Raw genomic sequence first — 22,622 nt, 5'->3', positions numbered from 1 at the left:
ACTATAGGGAGTAGGCTGCCATACAAAATTATAGGGAGGAGGCTACACATAGAAAACTATATGGAAGGGGGCTGCCATACAAAAAAATAGGGATGGCGCTGCCATGCAAAACTATAGGGAGTAGGCTACCATACAAAACTAAAGGGAGGGGGCTGCACATAGAAAACTATAGGAAGGGGGCTGTGTTAGAAAACTATAGGGAGGGGGGCTGTACATAGAAAACTATAGGAAGGGGGCTGTCATACAAAACTGTAGGAAGGGGGCTGCACATAGAAAGCTATATGGGAGGGGACTGCACATTGAAAACTATAGAGGGGGCTACAATGAGAGAAAGACAGCAACAATGAGAGACATGGAGGGAGGCAAAGGGAGAGATGTAAGGTAATGGGGTGCTGCTATATTACTACAATGTGTGAGGGAAGAGGGGGCGGCTATATTACTACAATGTGCAAGGTATTAGGAGGACTATTTTACTAAAATGTGTAAGGGAAAGAAGGATGGGTCTTAATATAATGTGGGTGTGAGGTAGGCTATACATTTAGGGTGGAGTGTAGGTGGGGGCTAATTATTTAATGCGTGCTATTTTATTTGGGGGTGATTGGGCTATTTAGTTTAATTTTGGGGCCTATTAATTTAAAGTGATGTGATGGGACATTTAATTTAATGCTGGGGTGGTTAGGGCTATTAAATTAATGGGGCTGATGTTGGGTAAGAGGGCTGTTTATTAAATGTAAATATTAATTATTTAATGCAAGGCATGGTTGTGGGAAATGTATTCAATGTAAATGTTATTAATTTAGTGCTGGGGTTGTTTGGAGGTACGGAATTAGGTTTATTTAGTAAATGGGAATACTATTAATTTAATATTGGGGCTGGTTGGAGGGACAAAGATCTATTTATCAAATATGAGTACTATTATCTTAATGTTTGGGCCTGAATGAGGCCTAATTATTCAATGGAGGTGCTATGGATTTAATGCCGGGCTGGTTGGAGTTTTCTAAATTTCATGTAACACTGGCGATCCGAGAAGGCCGCGCATGCACTTTAGATACCTCCCTACAGGCAAAGAAACTTATCTCCCAGCATGCAGTGGGGAAGTGGTGTTGGTGAAGAAACAGTTAAAAAAATGTTGGAATTCTGAGAAAGAGAGGTAGCACCTGGATCCAGGCTGCAGCAGTGAGATAGGAGAAAGTGAGAGGCTGACAGGAGAGCTCTGTCAGCCTCTAATGAGTGAAAGCCCTGTGGAGAGCCGCCTGGCCCGGATCCGCAAGGCCACCCCCTTCATTTTCACCCGGTGCGGCTTCATGTACTTTGATAAAGATGGAGACCTGGCTCATGAATTCTACGATGAAACAATTGTGACCAAGAATGGTCGCAAACGAGCTAAACTGAAACATGTCCACAAGAACCTGCGACCTCAGGGCACCATCAAGTTAGACCATCCGTGCATCCACGTGGATTTACCTGTTGTACTGTGTGAGGTCTGACATTGGCTATACCACCCTTGCCTGCCAAGCTGTGCCCTCCTCCACCAACCTCTGCACCCTACGCTGTGCTCCTGAGACGGGAGCTAGAGGAGGATGATGTGGGGGACACAGGGACAGTCCCCAGATAAAAACACTGGCTCGGGGTGTATATAAGGACTGACTTGGGGTGTGACAGCGCACTCTGTCATGGCGGACAGGATCACTGCTAGAGTGTAACATTTCCTGGATTCTCAGTCTGTTTTTAGGCTGCTAGCATTGTATCCCCTCTTGCTTTGATATTTGCCAGTAACCCGTTGTCTGCACCACCCTATTTTATGGCTTCGTCCTATTCAGGGGGGATTCAACTTATTATTGACCGTGTATCCCCCCCAAGGCTTCCCCCTTCCACCCAGGAGAGCAAAGCTACCTGGTTGATCCTGCCAGTAGCATATGCTTGTCTCAAAGATTAAGCCATGCACGTGTAAGTACACACGGCAGGTACAGGTACGGCAGGTACAGTGAAACTGCGAATAGCGCATTAAATCTGATCACAGCTGCCCAAAACCTTACAACAGGTCAGAGATTTCTAGCGTACGTGCACTTCTGGCCTAATATAGAGGATAAATGGGTTTCTGTATGTGAAATGTCACCAAAAGACCAGTCTCCCAATATATTTATGTGGTCTTCAGGGTCCAGCATCTGCACCTGTCTTAGTCGGTTTCGCCTACACAACGTGATCAGTAAAGATAGTGGAATATAGCAAGGGTGCTCTGCACTGTGAATTAACATTTGCGTGTCTTTGTGACAAATCCTATTATGGAAAAGCGCACTGGAGTCCTTGCTGGAAGTTCCTCGGTACAATCACACGTATGTAACTGTCCTGTGTTCCAGAGCTCCCTTCCATGTATGTTTACTTATTACATGTATGTTTTAATTTGTGTTCTCTAATCCTGAGCTGTGAAATGCCCCTTCTCCCAGCATCCTCCACTCTGAGCTGTCCCCGTACCTCAATCCATCGGACTGTGATTACTACTGTACCCAAACGTGTAGCAAATTGGGAGACGTCAGGGGCATGGAGAGATTCTCCCTAATAAAACCTATGTTTTATTGGCATCTGAGGAGCTGGGCAGCCGCTGAGGACTGAGTAACCGAGCGGACTGACAAGAAAGAGGACCCTGTCAGCACTAACAGAAGAGAGTCTGTCAGATTTATCCAGCCTGTCATTAGCAAGACAACTGCAGAGTCCTTTTAGTGAAACGAGCTGCAGGGTCCTATGAGAGATTCAACTAAAAAATTCCTGTGAGAAGATCTGATAAATACCCATTTTTTGGCTTCATGATTTATGTACTGGGACTAAGTATTTTATTTTTCTGGCACATAGGGAAGATAGATAGGGAAAGACAGTTAGGGAGCAAAGACTGAGATAAATTGTGAGAACTTGCCGTAAACTATAGAATATACTTGCCAACTTTTCCTCGTTGGCTTCAGGGAGATCCCAGGGGAGGTGGGCGTGTGGCGGCGGTGCTTGACGAGTCGGATCATTTTGGCACCGCCCCCTAAATGAGTGTCACAATTTTGGCCAATTACAGCAGGTGGCGGGGATAAGATGATGCGATATTTGCATCATTAAGCCCCGCCCCCAGCCACTTATCTATTTCGGGGGACGAGAACCGGTAGGTTGCCCTGCTCTCCCGGGAGCCTGGGAGGTCTCCCAGAAATGCGGGAGTCTCCCGGACATTCCGGGAGAGTAGGCAACTATGCGTTAAAGAAAAGCAGCTAATGAATCTCTAGAGACTGAAGTGTCTTTTACATTTCTGTCTCCATTACTGAAGTCATGTTGTCTTACCTGTCAGTCTTTGATTAAATATTGTTCTCCATGAAAATGGCCACCTCCATAGGCATCAATACATGGACATAGGACACAATTTCTGAACTGTGTCATCATGCCACAGATGGTGAAGCCAACCACATTTTGTGCTGGCTCAGCATCAGGGAGAATGCCAGACTCTTTAGGGAGTGAGGGAAATTACTCCTATTTCAGGGAGTCTCCCTGACATTCAAGGAGAGTCATCAAGTATGCTATAGCATTTACCTCAGGAGTGTGAAGTTTATCATATCTGAGTTTTGTGGAGCTAAAATCTGCTTCAGGTCAGTGATTTTGTGATAATCGAGGAAACAAGGAAAGTGTACATATATTACTTCATGTTATCAGTAAAGATGGAGCCAAGACACTTCAAAATCTGGGTTTGATGAATGGTGAAAGTTTAACAAAGTGTCACAGTGTGGAACAATATATGTCTTGCTAAAGTTGAAGGAAAAGTGATAGCCGTGACATCTTCATTGGCCATTTGTACTTGTATTGCTGCTAGCGGAGAAAAGGAGCAGAGGAGATCTGTTTTATTATTACCCGGAAAAGACCACTAAATTGCAGCCTTTAGACAAATGTGTATATGTTGATTTATGATCTGTTATATTAATTGAATTAAATGTTATTGAAGTGTAAAGTGTACAGTCATGGCCAAAAGTTTTGAGAATGACACAAGTATTGGTTTTCACAAAGTTTGCTGCTTCAGTGGTTTTAGACCTTTTTGTACATGTTACTATGGTATACTGAAGTAAAATTACAAGCATTTCAAAACTGTCAAAGGCTTTTATTGACAATTACATTAAGTTTATGCAAAGAGTCAATATTTGCAGTGTTGACCCTTCTTTTTGAAGACCTCTGCAATTTGCCCTGACATGCTGTCAATCAATTTCTGGGCCACATACTGACTGATGGCCACCCATTCTTGCCTAATCAGTGCTTGGAGCTTGTCAGAATTTGTGGGTTTTTGTTTGTCCACCCGCCTCTCAAGGATCGACCACAAGTTCTCAATGGGATTAAGGTCTGGGGAGTTTCCTGGACACGGACCCAAAATATCGATGTTTTCATCCTGAGCCACTTAGTTATCACTTTTGCCTTAAGGTGCTCAATCATGCTGGAAAAGGCATTGTTCATCACCAAACTGTTCTTGAATGGTTTGGAAAAGTTACTCTTTGAGGATATTTTGGTACCATACTTCATTCATGACTGTGCTCTTAGGAAAAATTGTGAGTGAGCCCACTCTCTTGGCTGAGAAGCAACCTCACACATGAATGGTCTCAGGATACATTACTGTTGGCATGACACAGGACTGATGATAGCGCTCACCTTTCCTTCTCCAGACAAGTGTTTTTCCAGATGCCCAAAACATTAGATAGGGGATTCATCAGAGAAAATGACTTTACCCCAGTCCTCAGCAGTCCAATTCCTGTACTTTTTGCATATTATCAGTCTGTTCTGATGTTTTTCCTGGAGAGAAGTGGATTCTTTGCTGGCCTTCTTGACATCAGGCCATCCTCCAAAAGTCTTCGCCTCACTGTGCATGCAGATGTACTCACACCTGCCTGCTGCCATTCCTGAGCAAGCTCTGCACTAGTGGTGCCCCGATCCCGCAGATGAATCAACTTTAGGAGACGGTCCTGGCACTTGCTGGACGTTCTTGAGCACCGTGAAGCCTTCTTCATAACCATTGAACCTCTCTCCTTGAAGTTATTGATGATGCGATAAATGGTTGGTTTAGGTGCATTCTTACTAGCAGCAATATCCTTGCATTTTAAGTCCTTTTTGTGCAAAGCAATGATGACTGCCTGTGTATTCTTGCAGCTAACCATGGTTAACAGAGGAAGAACAATGATTTCAAACACCAAACTTTTGGCCATGACTGTAGTATGGGTTAGCGCTATTGCTATTTGTAGAGTAACAGCAGCTTAGCATTTAAACAGAGGTACCTCTTAGTAAGCATAGATAGTAGTTGAGGTATTGCACTACATTATAGTATATCTATTGTAAACTTTTTATAGTAACTGATATTTGAAAGTTAATTCTTTTAAGTTTAACTTCCAAATGAGATTCTTATTTTTGATATAAAAAGAGTCTTCTTAGACATAGAAAATCTTTTGAGAGCTTGTGCCTCACCAATAAAAATGCCGGTGTGGCAAATACCAAACAGTATATTACTGTTTGTTTTTTCCTGTGTGTGTGCCTGTGGTTTTATTAGTAGGGAACAGATGAATCCTTGGTCTTCCACTGGTGTTGTTTGTCAAGAACACTACCCATTGAAGAACCTACTGCTTTCAGACCAAGGTGGAGGCACTGCGCTACGTGAGGTAAGGTAAAGGAGATCGCTGCAGACATAATGGGTACATTCATGTACCCATTTTTTTCAAAATAGTGCCCACAACATTCCAGAATCCAGACAAGCAGCAACTGAGCTAAAGACACCAGCAGCCACAGGTATTGAAAGTGACAAGAACAGGTAGGAGAGAGCAGGACAGTCTGCCATCTGTCCTGAATCCGGCAGGGCAGTCCAGAATTTGGGTGACTGTCTCGTTCATTCAAAATTTGCTCCGACTGCAAGGACAGTTGGGAGGTATGTCCCGCTTCACACTGTACTGCTCATGAAGGCAATTTTGCAGGCACCTAACAGTAGCACACACTGTATTGCCTGTGTATTTATCTAAAATGATAACCCCTCCTGTCTTAAGTGTCTTAATCCAGCTCTGGTGATACTTTAGCGGTTTTGCATTTATCCCTCTGCCTTCTGCCTTGCACTGGTCCCATTCTCAGATAACTTTGTTAAACATGTAGCCATTCCCTATTGCATTGACAATATCACCAATCCTCCCTCCATTGCACTTACTTTATCACCAGCAAACCTTTGGAATACCTCTCTCCTTCTCTTATGCCATTGTCTTCCCCAACTGTATTGATCTCATTGTCGACCCTCTCAGCGCTGTTATTAATTCAAACCTTCAAGCCACCCCCAATTACAGGGCACATTTAAAGCCTATACACAAATGTTACAAAAGAAGTGTTTTGTTGCAGATGCTTAAAGCATTTCACCTTGATCGCACCTGGAAATCCATATATTATTAGAATTACTGTAAATGCATTTTTTAAAACACACAGTACATATATATATATATATATATATATATATATATATATATATATATATATATATTTATATATATATATGTATTTTATAGAGAGAGATTTGACTGATAGTTTGCATCTCATGACATCAGGGAAAGATGCAACTGTGCATGAGGTGCCCATATGCTGCTCTGGCAGACTGATGAAATTCGAATGTGCCAGCGTTTTTCATAATAGTTAAACTTATTAAACAAAGTCAGGCAAGTTTCTATGAAGGGAATTCTGGAAGTATATGTCAGTAGGCAACTAAACAAGTTGGAGCACAGAGGTATAGACCAGTCACAGACAATGCAAAAAACATTCATATATTTGTATAACACAGGACTGGCAGCTTTTGCCCTGTATTGCTTTTGAGATGACCCACTATGTGTTAAGTCATCGCATCTAGGTTTTTCTAAACGTTACCAAATTCCATTAGTTCTAAAATATCCCGCCTACAGTTGATTTGGTCCCGCCCACACAAGGCCACTTTAAATCCCCTATCCGTCCCTGACTCCAACTACAGTATATGAACAGTACGGAATAAGAAATCCTCAAATACTTTTAGTAAAGTTTATATTGTTTCACTGTGTTTTCAGTGTAATTCTGGTAATTAAGTTGCTGTTGCAAAAGAGGATCTCAGTGTAATCTGATAATTGCAGGGTAAAAATAAGGTTATGGGATTTGGACAATGATTTCCTTGTGTGAGATCCTCAATCCAAGGGACTACTTGTTCGTAGAGTACATGTGGTTACTCTGGGAACTCTGAGTACTCCAATAGATCTACTTCCTTACAGTTATGGATTTGCTATATCACTGCATGCAGTGGTCGAAGTAGGCTGGTATACTCTGGTATGTCATACCACCACTTGTTCTACTGGTTTCATTGTAAAACTATCAAATTTCATTAACTTACATTTTCCATACCGCCACTTCTAAATTTGTACTTTGACCAATGACTGTATAAGGATTCAGGGCTATCAAGTGTGAGAATGAAACAATAAATGGCCTATGCATTGCAAGACTCTCGATACTGCTCCTGCATGACAGTCAATTTCTTGATCTATAAAAAAAAGTGAAACTATGTATTTTCTCTGTACATAGTAACATAGTAACATAGTTGATGAGGTTGAAAAAAGACACCAGTCCATCAAGTTCAACCTATTTTGGATCTCCTGCGATCCTGCACTTATATTTGAAATTAATCCAGAGTAGGCAACCGCCCATCTGTTTCAATTTTGAAAATCCCCCCAGACTCAATAGTGCAATCCAATTTTTACCCTATATCCACTACTATCCTTTATTTTAAATTAACGGTTGTATCCCTGGATACACCTTTCCGCTAAAAATTTGTCTAACCCTTTCTTAAACATATCTATTGAATCTGCCATCACAACCTTCCCTGGCAATGAATTCCATATCTTGACTGCCCTTACTGTAAAGAACCCCTTCCTTTGCTGGTTGTGAAATTTCCTCTCCTCTAACCTTAGGGGATGACCACGAGTCCTGTGTATGGTCCTTGGGGTAAAAAGTTCCCATGAAAGCTCTCTGTATTGACCCTTAATGTATTTGTACATAGTAATCATATCTCCCCTTAGGCGCCTCTTTTCTAAAGTAAACATGCCTAAACTGGCTAACCTTTCCTCATAACTTAATGACTCCATACCCTTTATCAATTTTGTCGCCCTTCTCTGAACCCTTTCTAGTTCCAAAATATCTTTTTTATAGAGTGGTGCCCAGAACTGTACTGCATATTCAAGATGAGGTCTTACCAATGATTTATACAGTGGCAAAATTACACTGTCTTCCCTTGCATCTATGCCCCTTTTTATGCATGCCAATACTTTGTTTGCCCTTGCAGCTGCTGCTTGACATTGAGCACTATTGCTAAGTCTACTGTCTACGAGCACTCCCAAATCTTTTTCCATTATAGATTCTCCCAAATTAATTCCATTTAATTTATAGATTGCGTTCTTGTTTTTGATCCCTGAATGCATAACCTTACATTTATCTGTGTTAAACCTCATATTCCATTTAGCCGCCCAATCCTCCAGTTTATTTAAGTCCCTCTGTAGAGAAGCTACATCTTGCTCTGATTTTATTACCTTACAGAGTTTAGTGTCATCTGCAAAAATAGAAACTTTACTCTCTAAACCATCACCAAGGTCATTAATAAATATATTAAAAAGGAGTGGTCCCAGCACGGAACCTTGAGGAACTCCACTTAAGACCTTTGACCAATTAGAAAATGTTCCATTTATCACAACTCTCTGTTCCCTATTCTCTAACCAGTTTTCGATCCAAGTACAAATTTTGATTTCTAGACCCAGTTCCCTTATTTTGTAAACCAACCTCTTGTGTGGCACTGTATCAAAGGCCTTTGCAAAATCTAAGTAGACCACATCTACTGTCCTGCCCATGTCTAAGTTCCCACTAACTTCCTCGTAGAAATTAATTAGATTAGTTTGACATGACCTATCCCTCACAAATCCATGTTGATTCCCACTAATAATTTTATTGCGTACCAAGTAATCCTGAATACTGTCCCTTAAAATACCTTCCAGTAGTTTCCCCACTATTGATGTCAGGCTTACAGGTCTATAATTCTCTGGTTGTGATCTCGTCCCCTTTTTAAACAACGGCACCACATCTGCTATTCGCCAATCCCTTGGTACTGAGCCTGATGAGATTGAATCTCTGAAAATTAAGAATAGCGGTCTAGCTATTTCCGAGTTTAATTCCATAAGTACCCTTGGGTGTATGCCATCTGGACCTGGAGCTTTATTTATCTTAATATTCTTCAGTCGCCTTTGGACTTCTTCCTCTGACAACCAAGTATTAATTAATGGCATGGTTTCATTTCCATTTTTATGTATTACTCCTGCCATTTGTTCCTCTCTGGTAAATATTGAAGAAAAGAACGTGTTTAATATCTCTGCTTTTTCCTTAGTATCATTTATCAATTCACCCATCTCACTTCTTAGTGGTCCTATATTATCTTTTTTAATCCTTTTGCCATTTATATACTTAAAAAACTTTTTGGGGTTTGTCTTACTTTCTTTTGCAACGTGCCTTTCATTTTCTAATTTAGCCAATCTAATTTCCTTTTTGCATGTTTTATTACATTCCTTGTACCTATGGAAGGACTCCTCTGACCCTTCAGACTTAAACAATTTAAATGCACGCTTCTTCCTTTGCATTTCTTCCCTTACCTTTTTATTTAGCCACATTGGTTTAGACTTAATTCTTTTACATTTATTTCCCATAGGAATGAACTTATACGTGTATGTTTCCAACAACATTTTAAAGACAGCCCACATTTCTTCCGTATTTTTTCCTTCAAAGGCTTTGTCCCAGTCTATGCTCTTTATAGACTCCTTTAGCATATTAAAATTTGCCTTTTTAAAGTTTAAAGTCCTAGTTGATCCCTTATACTGTTGTTTCTGGAAACTAATTTCAAATGAGACCATATTATGATCACTGTTTCCCAAGTGCTCCTTTACTTGAATATTTGATATTACGTCTACATTGTTTGTTATTACTAGGTCCAGTATAGTCCGCTTCCTAGTTGGTTCCTCAACTAATTGGGACATGTAATGGTCTTTTAGCGTGCTCAGAAACCTATTTCCCCTAGCTGTACCGCAGGTCTCAGTACTCCAATCAATGTCCGGATAATTAAAATCCCCCATAATTAAAATTTGACCTAGTTGTGTAGCCTTTTCAATTTGCTGTAGAAGTTGGGCTTCCTCAATCGTACTAATATCTGGTGGTTTATAGCATATCCCTATCAGAAACTTCTCTGAACTTTTTCCTCCGCTGGATATTTCCACCCACAATGCCTCTATATTATCACCAATATTCTCGTATATAACTTCCTGAATACTTGGTTTTAATTCTGGCTTAATATAAAGACATACTCCTCCTCCCCTTTTATTTACCCTATCCCTCCTGAAGAGAGAATAGCCTTCCAAGTTAACTGCCCAGTCATGTGTATCATCCCACCAGGTCTCAGTAATACCTATAATATCATACTGCTCATTTATTGCTACTAGTTCTAACTCCCCCATTTTACCTGTCAGGCTTCTTGCATTTGCAAGCATACACTTAAGTCTATTGCCTCCCTTAGGTATTTCTTTTTGCTTTAAAAAGGGCCGCTCCTTATCGGCTATGCTTCCCTTTCCCCCCTCTCCACCCCCTTTACTCTTGTTAAATTCCTCCTTACTACTCTCAATGTCTATCCCATAAATACTTGCTTGCCCCTCCCCCCCGGAGCCTAGTTTAAAATCTCCTCCAACCTTCTAACCATCCTCTCCCCTAGCACTGCAGCCCCCTCCTCATTCAGGTGCAATCCATCACGACAATAAAGATGGCAACTGACCGAGAAATCAGCCCAGTGCTCTAAGAATCCAAAACCCTCCTTCCTACACCAATCTTTTAGCCACGCATTAACCTCCCTAATCTCCCGCTGCCTCCCTGGACTAGCGCGTGGCACAGGTAGTATTTCCGAAAATACTACCTTGGATGTCCTTGCCTTAAGTTTGCGACCTATGTCCCTGAAATCATTCTTTAGGACACCCCTTCTTCCTCTAACTCGGTCATTGGTGCCAACATGCACCAAAACCGCTGGGTCATTCCCAGCCCCTCCCAACAATCTGTCCACCCGATCCGCAATATGCCGAGCCCGAGCACCCGGGAGACAACACACTGTTCGGCATGCACGGTCCCGGTAACAGATTGCCCTATCTACCTTCCTAATAATTGAATCCCCTACCACCACAATCTGCCTGGGTCCCTGAGTAACTTTGGTCCCCTCTTTGCTGGAGAGACCATTCCCCTGGTTGCTAGAGGAAGCAGTGTCATCCAACTCTACCAATTCTGAACTGCCTTCCACAGTATCTTCATCCAATCTGGCAAATCTGCTGGGATTGCCTAGCTCAGAACTGGCCTGCCTCTTCCTCCCTCTGCTACCCCTAGTAACTGTTACCCAGCTGCCTACCTGTGCATCCTCCTCTGTCTCTGCTCCACCCTGCTCAGATAACGCATCAACGGTGAGCTGTAAACTCTGCTCCAGGTTGGCAATGTCTCTCAATGTTGCAATGGTCTGCTTTAGATCAGTTACCTGGGCTTCCAAAGAGACCAATTGCTCACATTTCTCACAGAGGTATAAACCTTGGAACACTTGCTCCAAGTGTGCATACATATGACAAGATATGCATTGAGTGAGATCATCAAGCCTGCTACTACTCATCTTATTATGGCTAACCTAACTTCTTATAGCCTACAGTCAACTTGAGAGTACTAACCTTTGCTAGCCACTTACCAGATTAAACCCCTTCCTGGATTCAACTCCTTAATGGAACCAACTCCACACTTTAAACAAAAACAGCACTTGAAATCAAAAAAGCAGTGAAATCACAAGCTCAATGAAATCGCTTGCTACCTCCTGTTAAATAGAGCTTGCACTAACCAGCTGTATCAACTATGCAATTAAACCACACCCACTAGCTCTAACAGAGAGAAGGAAAAAACAAAAACAAAAAAAAAACAAACAAAAAACACTTAATAAACACACAGAAAAACGAATCCCGTTCAATAAACACACAGAATAATTCCCCAAACTATATCACTCTCTCAGCACAGCACAGCAATCCTTAATGGAACCAACTCCACACTTTAAACAAAAACAGCACTTGAAATCAAAAAAGCAGTGAAATCACAAGCTCAATGAAATCGCTTGCTACCTCCTGTTAAATAGAGCTTGCACTAACCAGCTGTATCAACTATGCAATTAAACCACACCCACTAGCTCTAACAGAGAGAAGGAAAAAACAAAAACAAAAAAAAAACAAACAAAAAACACTTAATAAACACACAGAAAAACGAATCCCGTTCAATAAACACACAGAATAATTCCCCAAACTATATCACTCTCTCAGCACAGCACAGCAATCCTTATTGGAACCAACTCCACACTTTAAACAAAAACAGCACTTGAAATCAAAAAAGCAGTGAAATCACAAGCCACATGGCATATAGTGAGAAAGTCCATGCCTTCACTTTTGTTTCACAACGTTGATTCCTGTAAAAACAATCATTATTTCTAACCTGCTATTGCAAACTTCTATAAATTGCTTTGACATGGGGAACGTTTTAGCACTTTATCAGGGACATTCCTGTGATTAGGCAAAATGAAAATCTCTCTTCATGTAACAGAACACTAGAGGCACCATGTGCTTCCTAAATATTTTTCTATTTATTTTTTTTATCATCCCACTTACTACTGATCCTGGTACTCAATTGTGATGGAAAAAGGATGGGTGAAACGAAAACTTGACCAAGATGCTTCTTTGAATGAACTACAAATTTTAATGGAATTATTATTGGCTGGTGGGTCATTAATCAGAAGCAAAATATAGCTTTATTGGTTGTGTGAGTTAGCTGCTGTTGAATTACTTCCTTCAAGTATTTTTTTAATTTGGGATATTATTTATCTAAAGTAGACAATAAAGATTGATGTAAACTGGGCGCAGAATAGGACAGAAGGGTTGTTCTAAATGAAACATTTTTCAGGCTAGGCTAAAGATGTTAAATATTACAGGCTTCAGTAGTTCTCTCCTTTTCAATGTGGATACTAACTAATATTCTCCTAAGTAAGGTTGATGCAAAGTTTAATATAATTCCGAGATGCATAGAAAGAGAAGATTCAGGGTGGGGCGTGGGACTAGTACGGAGTAACGCACTTGGTGCCAGCTCCCCATTACTGTACCAATTTATGATCCTGACACTGTATTATTTTGTTATTTTTTACTCACTCAAAGTGCATAATTTGGCTAGTGAAAACAGAAAGAGGCGGATACTGGGTAAGAGACGGATGCCTTCTGTTACTGCAGTTTAACAGCAGTTCATGATAGTTCATGATTCACTTCTGGCTCCGTGATTTCCTGATTTATTGAACTGCATGACAAGCTTACTTCACCTCATAAATAATGGATAAATGTATCCTGTACATCTCTCTGTGGAAGCTGACAAGTCTTGAATTGAATGTCCAGACTGCTCCTGACCACTCTTCTGCTTGTCATTTTGGAACTGCTTCTGATCCTGATTGTTGCTGACCTGGCTTGATCTGACATTCCTTCCTGATCTTCGCTTGGCACTTTGCAGTCCATCTTTGTACCACTACTGGCTACATTGATCTGTTCTTTCTTCTACCTGGCACCAGCTTATCACAACTCGGGGTGGGATGAGCTGGTGCCAGGTAGGGTAGAGTATAATGGACTGAGAAGCCCAAACCACCTTGCAGTGCAAACTATTGAGTTATATAAAAAATGAACTAAAGTTAAGACTGAAGACTAAAGTTAAAAGTTAAGACTATTTATGAAAGGTAATCTTCCACTTTCAATGTCTACAGCACTTATTATACTCAACCCAAAGGCAGGTAAAGATCCAGTACACCCTGAGTCTTATAGGTTGATATTCTTATTGTCCATAGATGTGCAGATTTTGACAAAAAGCTTAGGTTTAAGATTATACAATTGTTCACTCTTGACCAGACAGGGTCTATGCTGGGGAAGTCTAGTACTATGAACATTAGATAAATATTAGACGGGATGGAATCTGAAGCAGTGGTGGTGTCCTTAAATACTGCCAAAGCTTTTGATTGTTTAGAATGGATATATTTTTGCAAAGTGTTAGGTTGCTTTGGGATGGGTTCTAATTTTCTAAAATGGGTAAAATTATTTTTCTGCAAGAATTTGCATCAATGGATACTTCTTTGGCATGCCTAGTTAGAAAAAACTCTAGTGTAAGGGGCATGGAGAGGATAGAAGTCATTGCGCTTTGTGCTGATGATATGTTGTTATTGAAACAATTCATTACATACTTTATTGCAAGTGGCTGGGAGATCTAGGTTATTTTCTGGTCTCAACATCAATTGGAGCAAATATATTAATGATTATATTTTGTATAACATTCACCCATTAATTAATTTATTGCAGATAAAATTCAAGAAGAAGCTTCGTAACATTTTTAGATCTCGCACTCATTCTTTCTTTGCCACTGCGTGTGTAGAATGGCATGTTGGCAATTTTTTTTATCGGCAGTTAACTTTTCCTGTATTATAATATTTTTCTCTTCAACACGGTAAAAGGTGTTATTTTGTTTGATTTTTTTTTCCTGACTTCAAAAGACTATGTACTTTTACATAGGCTTTACCAGATGAGGTACAGGGAAGACTACCATCAGGAGTGGTGGGAGCAGCTGCTTGCTGCTCCTGCTCATATGTGTACTGCTGTGAATCCATTTTAATGAGACCCCAAACACTTTGTAGTGCAAATTCAGAAATATACAGTGCTGCTATATTACAATTTCAGCACTCAACAAATGCAGCTTTTTTCAAAGGGGTCATATGAGACCCCAAACACTTTGTTGTGCAAATTCAGAAATATACAGTGCTGCTATATTACAATTTCAGCACTCAGCAAATACAGCTATTTTCGAAGGGGGGATATGAGACCACAAACACTTTGTAGTGCAAATTCAGAAAAATGCCTGCTCTATACTGCTCTATACTAGGGATGTGCACCGGCCACTTTTGGTGTCTCGTGTTTTGTGTTTTGGGTTCGGATTTGCTTGATGTTTTGGGTTCGGATTTGTTTCGCAAAACACCTGTCGAAAGGTTTTGGTTCGGATTTAAGGTTTTGGATTCGGATTTATTTTGAAAAAAGCATAAAAAGTTCCAAAATCAAGTTTTTGGGCTTATTTTCACTCCTATGCTATTATTAACCTCAATAACATTCAATAACAATCATTTCCACTAATTTCCAGTCTATTCTGAACACCCTCACACCTCACAATATTGTTTTTAGTCCAAAACGTTTCACAGAGGTAGCTTTCTGGACTGCATAGTGGAGTGGTCCCGGTACCCAATTTGGTACCGGGGCCACAATATATCACCCTCAACTGGTCTCAATTCCACCAAAAAAGTATCTGGACTGCGTAGTGGAGTGGTCCCCACAATATAATAAAAAATCCCTCAACTGGTCTGAATTCCACCAAAAAAGTATCTGGACTGCGTAGTGGAGTGGTCCCCACAATATAAAAAAATACTCAACTGGTCTGAATTCCACCAAAAAAGTATCTGGACTGCGTAGTGGAGTGGTCTCCACAATATAATAAAAAATCCCTCAACTGGTCTGAATTCCACCAAACAAGTATCTGGACTGCGTAGTGGAGTGGGCCCGGTACCCAATTTGGTACCGGGGCCACAATATAATAATAAAACCCTCAACTGGTCTGAATTCCAGTGCACAGATGTCGGACACCGGATGGACGTCTAAAACCAACATAGCAGTTAAGGACACAGTTCCTCTTTTTTGTGACTGCACAAACAATTAACGTAGTAATAGAAATGACAGTTTTTTGTTTTTTTAAATATAGAAAGAAAGAAGGTAGTACTAGAAATGGCAGTTATTTTTTTTTTTTATCCGGCTCGGATCCGCAACATTCGGGTGGGCTCGGATTTCAGAAATCCGAGTGCGCTCATCTCTAACCTGGATATATATTTAGGAGTAACAACTGGCATTTATTAAATCTAGAATTAAATTACAGAAAATTTGGTGGGTTGGCTCTTTCTAGCTTTAAGATTTAGTGCTATGCCACACAGATGGTTATCTTTCTATCTCTATGCTTCTGTTAGCTGGTGATATATATATTAATCCAGATCCCCCACACTCCTCCACTACACATGTCTCACAACACTACCGAAATCCAGCAAACCTCATACATATCACTTGTCTCCCTTCTCTTCCAAAGTCTTTTAAATATGTCTGAGGCTGGGTCATTTATAAATAACTTATTGTATAAATATATTTAAATTATTAGCACATTGCGCCAATTTATATAATTGCCAATGTACTGATTTTTGATACTGTGTATTAGAAATGTGCTTATTTCTGAGGTATTGATTTCTGAGACAGTATGTCATGTTTGGATTTTGTAAATTTTCTGTAGGAAATCCCAAGTAACCTTATGTGTGGAGAGGATGTGTTTTTAAAACTGTATGGAGACAGGTAATCACATGTTGATTAGATCTTTCATCGCTGAGTGTCTAACACGTCTGTTGAGCCTAAAACTACGGGAAGGTGGAGGGGTAATTAGACTTGCTGGTAGACTTCCTATGTGTGTAAGACTCAGAATGCAAGTAATCACAAATTAGTGTGAATTTTGCAAGAATTTTAAAACTGTGTTAAAAGCAAGATTAGATAAAATGCAATATCCTGATGGTAAACATTCAATATAAAACCTTAGACGTTGTGGTGCCGCTAGCAGCAATGTAAAAAGGGGTTAAACCCCTCCAGGCTGATTATGTACAGGCTGCATGAAGCATCTGGATTGGTTAGAAGGGCAGGAGGCTGGATTACCTTCAACCAGGGTATTTGTGTAAATCTGTATAAATAGCGGACTGTCTGACCATGTAAAGTATTATTATTCCATCTGTACTTCTGGAAGATCACTAGTACCTTACACTAGTGTATGTACCTGTCCTTATTAGGACACTTGAGCTAATAAAACGTCACTGTTTCAAGATCTTGTTTTGATGACTACTTTCCTGTGCTGTAATTCCTATGACCTACAGATTAGACCAATCTAATCCGTTATCCGACTGTTCTAAGGTTGGAACCCAGCATTCCAATACCAACACTCTGCCCGCTACCTTGCAGCTCTGCCCATTGTGATAGGCCAGGGAAAACCATCCTCAGCAAACCTGATCTAAAGGAAGAGGTCAGGGGTACCAGCCCAGGTGCCCAGTGAGGGGGTACGCTAGCAGGGAGAGTTACTTAGAAGGATGCAGTTCTAGGTGTCGTTGAAGGAGCCTAGTGGTGGCAGCGGGCCTATCTTACTGCGGTTAGAGGGGCGTAATTTGGAATACAGAAAGGGGATGGTAGCAAGGCAAGCCCAGCCAGTCCCCAGCAACAGAACAGACAGGATGAGGTCCATCTTGTCACAGTGCCCTTTGAAATCTGTTTTGTAGCAAACATACACAACCTCTTCCTCTCAACAAACTCAACCTTCTGGCAATAACTAAAACATGGCTTACACAATCAGACATTGGCTCCCCTGCAGCCCTTTCACATGGTGGCCTCCATTTCACCCACACCTTCAGACCTGGAAGCAGACAAAGAGTTGGTGTTTACTGCTTCTGACCCCTCACATTTCTGCCAAATGTCCCATCACTTCCGTTCACATCTTTTGAAGTACTGAACATGCTCTTCGGGTTTTTAATCCATTCTCTATGCATGTTGCTGTGATCTATTGCCCCACTGGAGCGCATCAACAATTTCTTGAGAATTGCTCTGCATGGCTCTCTCACATCTTATCTTCTGATATTCCCACCATCATCATGGGGGATTTCAGCATCCCAATTGCTAACCCACGTTCCAATGCTGCTTCCAAACTATTCTCTCTAACCTCCTCCCTGGGGATGACTATTGCCTTGATCTTGTTTTCACTAGACTATGCTCAGTTTCTGAATTCCTTAGTACGCCTTTCTCCCTTTCAGATTATCACCTTACCAGCTACACGCTCACACCCAGTACTTTAACTTCTCTGTTTTCAAACCCTATCAAGGCTCCTCATATCTGCAGAAATCTTAACTTTATTTATCTTCAAAAGTTTTTCATCTCTCTCCAACAACTTCTCTCACCAATCTCTACATTCTCTTTCCCTAATATGGCAGTACCTCATTTTCACTATACCCTAGCAACAGCCCTTGATCAAGTGGCTCCAGCAAATGTTCATACTTCAAGTTTACTTTGATGTCAACCATGGCACACTAAACACGAAAACTTCAAAGACTTTCCCATAAAGCAAAACGTCACTGGCATAAATCACGTACCTCTAATGATTTCTTCACATATATTGCTATTTTTACCACTCCTATCGAAATTCTCTGGACACTGCAAAACAAACATACTTCCAATCTCTCATCTCCGCTCAGGCTTCAAACCCCAAACACCTGTTTAACACATTTAAATCACTTTTCAACCCTCTCACCCCAAACCCTCTGACTACTATCAGTGCCCAGGATCTTGCTTCCTACTTCAAGGACAAGATTATTAAGGTCAGACTAGAAATGGTGTTATCATCTTCCTTGAAAAGGAATCAGCAACATTTCTTCCCGGCAACCACTGACACCCTCTCTTCATTTGATCTCACAAATAAAGATGAAGTATCTACTCTCTTCTTATCTTCCTACTCTACCTCCTGTCCTCTTGATTCTATACCCTCACAAATTAGTAGATCCCTGTCTCCTGTGCTCATACCACCTCTAGCTAAAATCTGTAATCTCGCTCTCTTTACTGGTATCTTCCCGTCATTATACAAGCATACAGTGATTATTCCTATTCTTAAAAAACAAAGTTCTGACCCAAAATCTGTCTGAAATTACCATCCCATCTCTCAGCTCCCATGCCCCTTCAAGCTTCTAGAGAGACTTGCCTACACTCGCCTCACACACTCCCTTTCCACAAACAACCTGTTGGATCCTTTTCAGTCCTGCATTCGCTGTCAACATGCTACAGAGACTGTGTTGCTGTTGCTAAGGTTGTCAACAATTTGACTATTACTCTCTTCTAATTCTCCTGGATCACTCTGCAGCATTCAACACTGATGTCCACTCTCTTCTCATACAAACGCTACAATACCTAGGTCTTCAAGACACAGTCCTATGCTGGTTCTCATCCTACCTTTCTAATCGCTCATTCATTTAATTTATCTGGATCCACCTCTGCTCAGCTTCCTTTATCAGTAGGAATCTCACAAGGCTCAGTACTAGGTCCTCTGCTGTTCTTTATCTATACCACTTTTCTTGGAAAACTAATAAACTCCTCTGGATTTTAGTGTCAACTCTATGCGGATGATACACAACTTTATCTATCCTCTCCTGATTTCTCGCCATTTGTGTTGTCTTGTGTTTCTGACTGTTTTCTGTCATTTCATCTTGGATGTCTTGGATGCGCTCTTGCCAAATTAAACTCAATCTCTCAAAAAATAGAGCTAAAAATATTCCCACCCACCAACAGAATTTACCTACCTGACATTTCTATTTCTGTTGAGAACATGACCATAAATCCTACACACGAAAGCTTGCTGCCTAGGTGTGATCCTTGACTCACAACTATCCGTTGTTCTCCACATACAGAACATCTAAAAAACATTTCCAGAACACGCACATATCTTACACAAGAAGTTACAGAAACTTTAATTCATGCACTCATAATCTCCTGCATTCACTATTGCAATTCCCTCCTTTTCTTCCCCTAAAGAGACTCAAACCCCTACAAACTATTTTGCATGCATGGGCCAGACTGATTTTTTATGCAAATCATTCTTTCTCTGCTGAACCACTCTGTCAATCTCTACATTGGTTGCCTGTTTTTTGCAGAATCCAATATAAAATTATTCTACTAACATACAAGGCCATCAACAAAACTGCAGCAACTTACATCTCCTCAATTGCCTCACTCGACAACTCTGTCCTGCACAAGATCTGCGTCACCAATCCACTCTCATTACATCCTTCCATTTCCTTTTATAGGACTTTTTTCAAGCTGCACTCACTCTGTGGAATTTCCTCCATCGCACAATAAGACTCTGGTCTACAAATATTCAAACGTTCTCTGAAAACCCACCTCTTCTGGCAAGCTTACTATATTTCTCAACCAACCTCTTAACCTCAAGAGGTTACCCTATTACCACCCTTTGCACAATTCACACAAAATAACAACCCTCTAACCCCAAACCAACATTGCTGTGCTACTAGATCACATAGCATACAAATCACTTTTTAACCTTTGCAATCTGGCTGGACCAGTATGCAGTATGTAGATTTAACCTCATTAGTCCGACTCCCATTGACCTATAGATTCTAAGCTTGTGAGCAGGGCCCTTTTACCTTATTGTGTTTTACCCAGTATTGTTTATTACTGTGTTTTTAATTGTAAAGTGCTACGGAATTTGCTGGTGCTATATAAATAAATGATGATGATAATGGTTAGGAAGTCCTTATGATAATAATTCATACAATGTCAATTGGCTATACGCTGGACAGACATCGATACAGATCTTATCGGAAAGTAAATGTAGGAAGTAAGGGCCCTCCCATCATAGCATAGGCAGTTCGTATATGGAAATCAGGTAATTTATTATTGCAGCAGGAAGGTATAAACCGGGTTTTCCCTCTTTGGAGCAGTGGAATTTCAATTTTTGATGAAATACATTTTTGGACAAGCAATAATTTTGTTGCAGTAGGACAACTCTATGTTAAGAATTATATGAAATCCTTTGAAAAACCTAGTAATGAATTCAGGATTCCTAACTCAGCCTTTCATAGATATCTGCAGCTCCAACATTTGGAGGGGAATTTCCACTTTTGCCAAATGCCCCTATGAAAACAAATCTTCTTTTATTGGGCCTTAGAAAGTTAAACTGAATCAATATGTGTTCAGAGAACTCTACTTTCATCTCTATCTCCTCCCCTTCTCTTCTTCCTCCTTTTCTACCCCCTCCCACTACTAACATTCCCCTGTATCTCACCCTCTATTCCCCCTTCTTTTAACTCGACCTCCACCCCTCTTATGCAACATAACCTCACCTCCCTGCAATCTTGATGTTGATACTCACATAATCCTTTGACTTGATTAAGATGCTCTTGCACAGCTGTATACAGTTCATTATTGCACCTTTCTCTCCCCGCCAATATCCCTTTATTTTGTTCTGTTCCCCTCTCCCCTATCCTCATGTCATATAAAAATTCAATGAAAATTTATTTAACAAAGAAAAAGAAAGCTAAACTGTACCATTAATGTGCTGCTAATAAATGAGTCAGATAAAAATATCCTGCCAGCACTACTCTCAAATTGGAAGTGGATCTAGGAGCATCAACGGATGAGAAATCAACAAATACAACTCTACATATTACATAGGGTTTATATTATCCCTGTTAGATTGGGGACATTTTGTTTAGCTACCAATACAACCTGTCCAATATGTGCTATGAAAGGAGCTACATAGTGCACTTGTTATGGAATTGTGGTGTGATATATTTACCGGAATAGTACCGGAACTTCTATTTTTTTAAGTCCCCTAATATAGTTATCTTTGGGTTAACACTGTCCAAAATGTTAGATAATGTATCTTGGCAGTATGTAATTAACCTTATTAGCTTGATTAAAGTTTGCATTGATAGAACCTGGATGGCTTCCTAATGCCCGTAATTTCAAGAATGGATGCATATTGGCAATGAGCATGAGTGTTTTCATTACACCAGCAAAAATGTTTGTTCTGAGTCTACAATTCTAAATGAACTAAATCAAATAATAGATGAAAATGACATTAGTCCACAATGGCCAAGGTGCTCAGCTCCTGCGTTTATATTTGATTAATTTTTTTATATTCTTATCATCCTAGTTATATACCTATTCTTAATTTACTTTTGGATGAGAGAAAAAAACTTAATAAAAAACACTTGGAGGGAAAAAAGATTCTTGTGAAGATTGCATTGTTTTACCAATGTAAAGGTTTTTGGTTACCCCTCATCTTAAATACAGTTTTATTGGCAGATTGGCTAACTGGATTTAAAAAGGATGACTGGACTGAAGAAATGTTTCTGTTCCCTCCAAGAAATTAGTCTTGTTGCCCTTATGGGTGAGGCTTGTGGCAAACAGGCGCTTTGAGCACTCTGAATCTCAGTCTCCTGGAACCCAGTGCTTAGACATGCTGGGGCTTATATAGAGTTGGATGCAAATGCAACCCGAATGCAAGCAGTAAAAGACACATTCATGAAAGGGTGCAGTTACATGCATATATTCAGTCAAACGCATCTGAACCTACACCTATCTCTACATCCCTAGCATTTACACCAGGTTTACATCAAGAGAAACAAATGTGTATACTAACGCTTCACTATAGCCTACAGAAAGTGAGATCAGACTTGACAGTATTGAATTACCCAATTTGTACACAATATAATAATGTAATGAAGTGACACATATGCAATAGAGAATAGTGTCTTGACACTGCTATACATAAATGTGAACAACTTGCAAGCATAAAGAATCCCAAGTGTAAGATGCGACAAAATCTTCATATGGAAGCAATAATGC

General features: G+C 40.4%; 1 pseudogene; it reads left to right on the top strand.

Moving 5' to 3' along the window:
• Positions 1-1,226: 1,226 nt before the first annotated feature.
• Positions 1,227-1,648, top strand: LOC142146358 (tumor suppressor candidate 2 pseudogene; annotated as a pseudogene).
• The last annotated feature ends 20,974 nt before the right edge of the window (positions 1,649-22,622 follow it).

This window comes from Mixophyes fleayi, chromosome 1, assembly GCF_038048845.1.
Source record: "Mixophyes fleayi isolate aMixFle1 chromosome 1, aMixFle1.hap1, whole genome shotgun sequence".
Taxonomy (NCBI): domain Eukaryota; kingdom Metazoa; phylum Chordata; class Amphibia; order Anura; family Limnodynastidae; genus Mixophyes; species Mixophyes fleayi.
Note: the sequence above shows the minus strand (reverse complement) of the source record. Positions and strands in the feature narration are given on the sequence as shown.